This window comes from Diaphorina citri, unplaced genomic scaffold, assembly GCF_000475195.1.
Source record: "Diaphorina citri unplaced genomic scaffold, Diaci psyllid genome assembly version 1.1 scaffold689, whole genome shotgun sequence".
Lineage (NCBI taxonomy): Eukaryota > Metazoa > Arthropoda > Insecta > Hemiptera > Psyllidae > Diaphorina > Diaphorina citri.
In genome coordinates this window covers 44576-50563 of record NW_007378122.1, presented here as the reverse complement: position 1 = coordinate 50563, position 5988 = coordinate 44576, and the positions used below count along the sequence as shown (strand labels likewise).

The 5988-nt window shown below is 35.6% G+C and overlaps 1 long non-coding RNA gene across 1 annotated transcript; it reads left to right on the top strand.

Annotated features, from left to right (window-relative positions):
• Positions 1-3255: 3255 nt before the first annotated feature.
• Positions 3256-4129, top strand: LOC113468276. Its single transcript, XR_003392093.1, has 2 exons — positions 3256-3520; positions 3758-4129. It is a non-coding gene; the product is annotated as an uncharacterized LOC113468276 (long non-coding RNA).
• The last annotated feature ends 1859 nt before the right edge of the window (positions 4130-5988 follow it).

Sequence of the window (5988 nt, the reverse complement as noted above, 5' to 3'; positions counted from 1 at the left end):
ACAAATGAAAAAGTTTGAGGTATTTAAAAGCAGGGACAAATGAAACAGCCCAAGATATTTAAAACAGGAACAAATAAAAACGTCTCAGAACATAGTACGTCATGGAAGAACATGGAAACTTGAAATATTTAAAAGCAGGGACAAATGAAACAGCCCAAGATATTTAAAACAGGAACAAATAAAAACGTCTCAGAACATAGTACGTCATGGAAGTCTTTTTCAACAGGGCCAGTTGAAAAAGACCTAAATTCTTGTCATATTTACAAGAACATGGTATGAAATAGTTGACAATAGTTGCTCCTATCATTAATTCAGGGCCAGTTGAAAAAGACCTAAATTCTTGTCATATTTACAAGAACATGGTATGAAATAGTCGACAATAGTTGCTCCTATCATTAATGAAGAACAAGAAAAAGGAAAAATGTCTCTAAGCCCTCCCGAAAAAGGGTATGTGAATGACCCCGCACAGGCCTAGTACATAATCGGAATTTTGTAAATAGCTAAATAACACCACCGCCTAATAACGAAGAGATCACTCAGTAGAGGAAAATTTGTCCAACTGAATCCTGTTATAATAAAAATTGTACGAAATAAATAAATAGAAGGCCCTCCCGAAAAAGGGTATGTGAATGACCCCGCACAGGCCTAGTACATAATCGGAATTTTGTAAATAGCTAAATAACACCACCGCCTGATAACGAAGAGATCACTCAGTAGAGGAAAATTTGTCCAACTGAATCCTGTTAAAATAAAAGTTGTACGAAATAAATAAATAGAACAAAAAACAAAAGAAATCTAGACAAGACACTGTAAGTCAGTGTATAGAAATCCGAAATTCTGCAATAGAAGAAAGAAATTTGAATGTCTTTTGTCAAGAGACAAAATATTGGTAGAGTAGAGACAATCTGTAGAATTTTTATTAAAACAATCTGTAAGTCAGTGTATAGAAATCCGAAATTCTGCAATAGAAGAAAGAAATTTGAATGTCTTTTGTCAAGAGACAAAATATTGGTAGAGACAATCTGTAGATTTTTTATTAAAACAACAACTTGAGTTTCTTTATCCTTTTCGTTTCTTTTCCTCTAATTTTATTCCTCCAATGTGTGAACTGTTCATGTTTATTGTTTGCATGTGTTAGGAGTATTCAAATTAAGATTTACTAAGCATAATCTCTACAAATCATTAGTTATAGGCCACCTGTAACTACAGCAATTTGAGACGGGGTCCTCGTTCTAACGTGTACTCCAACTCTATTCTGCCCCCCTACATGGAGGATAGCTATGCAGCTTCGGGGGATGCGTTTGTAGCAGGGGCCTATGACGATCCTTTTCGTTTCTTTTCCTCTAATTTTATTCCTCCAATGTGTGAACTGTTCATGTTTATTGTTTGCATGTGTTAGGAGTATTCAAATAAAGATTTACTAAGCATAATCTCTATAAATCATTAGTTATAAGCCACCTAGCCCTCTCTTGGGTCATTCCATTTTCTAGCCTCTAGCTAGAGGGAATAAAAAAAAGGCCATGCTGATTTTTTTTTTAATAAACCAATCATATGGCTTTAATCAAAGAGTTGAACTTAAACCGAGTTTATACTCTGGTTGTGGCCCCGACCACAAGTGTTTTTAGAATATGAATTTTTTTTTTTTTTTTTTTTTTTTCAATACTTTACTATTATTCTTTTTTATTTTTCATTGGCTGTTAGGGCTGTAATGCCTTTTACTTTGTCACACAAAAACAACATTGGTTTTTTTTTCGGCTTTCAAAAAATAGCATCAAAATCAGAAAGCCGTTTTTGGGGATTCTAGGGGATATTTTTTTAGAATTACTAGTAAGGATAATATGGAACTTAAAACTTGGATCATTGAGGAAATTTTGCGCGCAAACTACTCTTGTCTAAATCTAATTGAAATAGGAAGCTGATGGTGTCTCTTGAAGAAGACTCGAGGTAATGGGATGACTTGTGTTTTATTCTGGAGCTCAAGTAAAGAACCAGTATAAAACAAAGTCATCCATGAAAACCTCACAGGAAGAAGCAGAAACCGGGAGAGGAAATATTTCACTACTTAACTATATAAAAATAAATTCTATTCAAATACAAAACAAATGTATAAATAATTGATATAATTTAACGTAAACCTAGAAACTAAAACACATACCTATTAAACTAAACTTAAAAAAAAATAAAAAAATAAAAAAATAAAAAGGAACGTGGAATAACGCACATATCAAATCCGAGTATTTACAAACATTTTCTCGATGTTTTTCTTGCTTCCATACAAGAATAATACGAGTTAAATGTTCTGGGAGGAGTGCGTATTGATTACAAACATTTTCTCGATGTTTTTCTTGCTTCCATACAAGAATAATACGAGTTAAATGTTCTGGGAGGAGTGCGTATTGAAATAGTGAATAGTGTAAGTGCGCTTTAAGTGCAAGTGAAACTTTTCACTAATGAATTGACATTTCCACAGTGTTGCACAAATTATACTAAAGGAACACATCACTATTATCGAGTTTAGCTCAAATTCTAAGCAAGACTTTTCGAATTGAAGTATTCCGAACGGAAGCTACACAGAAAGGAAATGAACTACCCACTACAAAAAGAACCAACTGGAAATAGTGTAAGTGCGCTTTAAGTGCAAGTGAAACTTTTCACTAATGAATTGACATTTCCACAGTGTTGCACAAATTATACTAAAGGAACACATCACTATTATCGAGTTTAGCTCAAATTCTAGGCAAGACTTTTCGAATTGAAGTATTCCAAACGGAAGCTACACAGAAAGGAAATGCCACGGAACTACCCACTACAAAAAGAACCAACTTATCAATTTCTAGGCAAGACTTTTCGAATTGAAGTATTCCAAACGGAAGCTACACAGAAAGGAAATGAACTACCCACTACAAAAAGAACCAACTTATCAAGGAATGGGTCAAAATGAGCCAATAGATAGATTGTGAAAAGTGTCTATGGATATTCTTACGTATGAGTATGACGAAAAATCTTTTGGGTGGATTATCTGGTAAAAAAGTTCACGCAAAATCAGATCCTCAAAATTATTTCACAGTGAACAGAATACAGCAAGATTTTCAACACCTCTCAAACGAGTAAACCAGTAATACAATACGAGTTGAAAGTATCGAAAGCCGAGGGTTAAACCCAAAAATGATGCCCCAGATCATAACGCAAGACCCAGAACGCAAAATATCCGTAGCAGAGACAAAATGACGAAAAATCTTTTGGGTGGATTATCTGGTAAAAAAGTTCACGCAAAATCAGATCCTCAAAATTATTTCACAGTGAACAGAATACAACAAGATTTTCAACACCTCTCAAACGAGTAAACCAGTAATACAATACGAGTTGAAAGTATCTAAAGCCGAGGGTAAATCTAAAAGAGCACCAAAGAATTTCCTAGCAATTCATCTCCCCTCAGAATTTAACCGATTTCAATTGAAAGAAAACCCGTGTGAGGGGTATTGAAAACTTGCAACGAAAAATTTAGTCAAACTTAACGTAGGTAGCAATGAAAAACGTGTTTGAAAGTGCTTTTTTATGACATGAAAAATATTTTCTTACAACTTAATAGAATACTGAAACAACCAGTAACATTGCATTCTCTTTACCACACTTGTTCGTTATAAGTGCCTGTCTTACCCTAAATGTCCAATAGGAACAAGACAAAGCACAAATTCAATCATCCAAAACTGTCACAACATAATGTCTACGTCTACCAATCGTGTCAACAAAATCGTAGGTAGCAATGAAAAACGTGTTTGAAAGTGCTTTTTTATGACATGAAAAATATTTTCTTACAACTTAATAGAATACTGAAACAACTAGTAACATTGCATTCTCTTTACCACACTTGTTCGTTTTATTTGCCTGTCTTACCCTAAATGTCCAATAGGAATAAGACAAAGCACAAATTCAGTCATCCAAAACTGTCACAACATAATGTCTACGTCTACCAATCGTGTCAACAAAAAAGCCACAAATCAGGGTTCTGTCGATACCCGTGATTCGAATTTACGTAAAACAATTAAAATTACAGTGACGAAATATCTCACGGGAACAATTAAATAAACATTCGTATAGCGAAATTCACGTTTAATTTTGAATCTACTACTGGAATGGACCTAAGTGTATCGGAACTACATGATTTATCGAGAACAGAAAGAGGACAGGAAGAATAAGACATTGCATTCTCTTTACCACACTTGTTCGTTATAAGTGCCTGTCTTACCCTAAATGTCCAATAGGAACAAGACAAAGCACAAATTCAGTCATCCAAAACTGTCACAACATAATGTCTACGTCTACCAATCGTGTCAACAAAAAAGCCACAAATCAGGGTTCTGTCGAGACCCGTGATTCGAATTTACGTAAAACAATTAAAATTACAGTGACGAAATATCTCACGGGAACAATTAAATAAACATTCGTATAGCGAAATTCACGTTTAATTTTGAATCTACTACTGGAATGGACCTACATAAGTGTATCGGAACTACATGATTTATCGAGAACAGAAAGAGGACAGGAAGAATAAGAGAACAACGAGGGTGTTACACTTGAAACAGGAACACTAGACGCAGAATCACAAAGAGTAACAAGAAAGAAACATTTAAAATAGAACGCTTAGGATGTTTACAACCACATGGGGTGAATCCAGAGAAACCTCTTTCGGTCTGAAAATCGGGAGGTCTCTCTCTGAGGCAGTTTCAGGAACCAAACTGAGTTCCAATAAGGGGGAAAATAATGCCAACGTGGGTCTTGAATTTTGCTATAAAGATACACTGATTCGAATTTACGTAAAACAATTAAAATTACAGTGACGAAATATCTCACGGGAACAATTAAATAAACATTCGTATAGCGAAATTCATGTTTAATTTTGAATCTACTACTGGAATGGACCTAAGTGTATCGGAACTACATGGTTTGTCGAGAACAGAAAGAGGACAGGAAGAATAAAAGAACAACGAGTGTGTTACACTTGAAACAGGGACACTAGACGCAGAATCACAAAGAGTAACAAGAAAGAAACATTTAAAATAGAACGCTTAGGAGGTTTACAACCACATGGGGTGAATCCAGAGAAACCTCTTTCGGTCTGAAAATCGGGGGGTCTCTCTCTGAGGCAGTTTCAGGAACCAAACTGAGTTCCAATAAGGGGGAAATAATGCCAACGTGGGTCTTGAATTTTGCTATAAAGATACACAGTGGATTTCACCAATATTTTTTCAGTCCCTAAAAGGCATGTTAGCTAACAGCCTGCTAAGTTCCATTTGATTTGTATAGACTTAACAGAGCTGTTGAGCTAATAATAGGCCGTTAGGTGCTAAAAAGAAGATTAGTGAAACCCATCCACAGTGGTCACTTACGACAAGGGTCCGTCATGAAGTCCCGCGCCAAGTTTTAACTCCGGACAATTTGAAAACGACTTCCTAGGGTTGAAGAGGCGGACATACCAACACACACACACCAATCAGCACCAATATTTTTTCAGTCCCTAAAAGGCATGTTAGCTAACAGCCTGCTAAGTTCCATTTGATTTGTATAGACTTAACAGAGCTGTTGAGCTAATAATAGGCTGTTAGGTGCTAAAAAGAAGATTAGTGAAACCCATCCACAGTGGTCACTTACGAGAGTAAAAGACCTTATGGTAAAAGTATGACGACCAGTTATTCAAGTCCTTTGTCACTACGACTTGCTAAGACCTCTAATGACAAAGGACCTTATCGAGAATTTAAAACCAACCCTAGCATTGCTAGTAGTATAAGAAAAGAGCCCATTGGTATAAACCACACTGACACTACGACTTGCTAAGACCTCTAATGACAAAGGACCTTATCGAGAATTTAAAACCAACCCTAGCATTGCTAGTAGTATAAGAAAAGAACCCATTGTTCAACACTGTACTTGCTAAGACCTCTAATGACAAAGGACCTTATCGAGAATTTAAAACCAACCCTAGCATTGCTA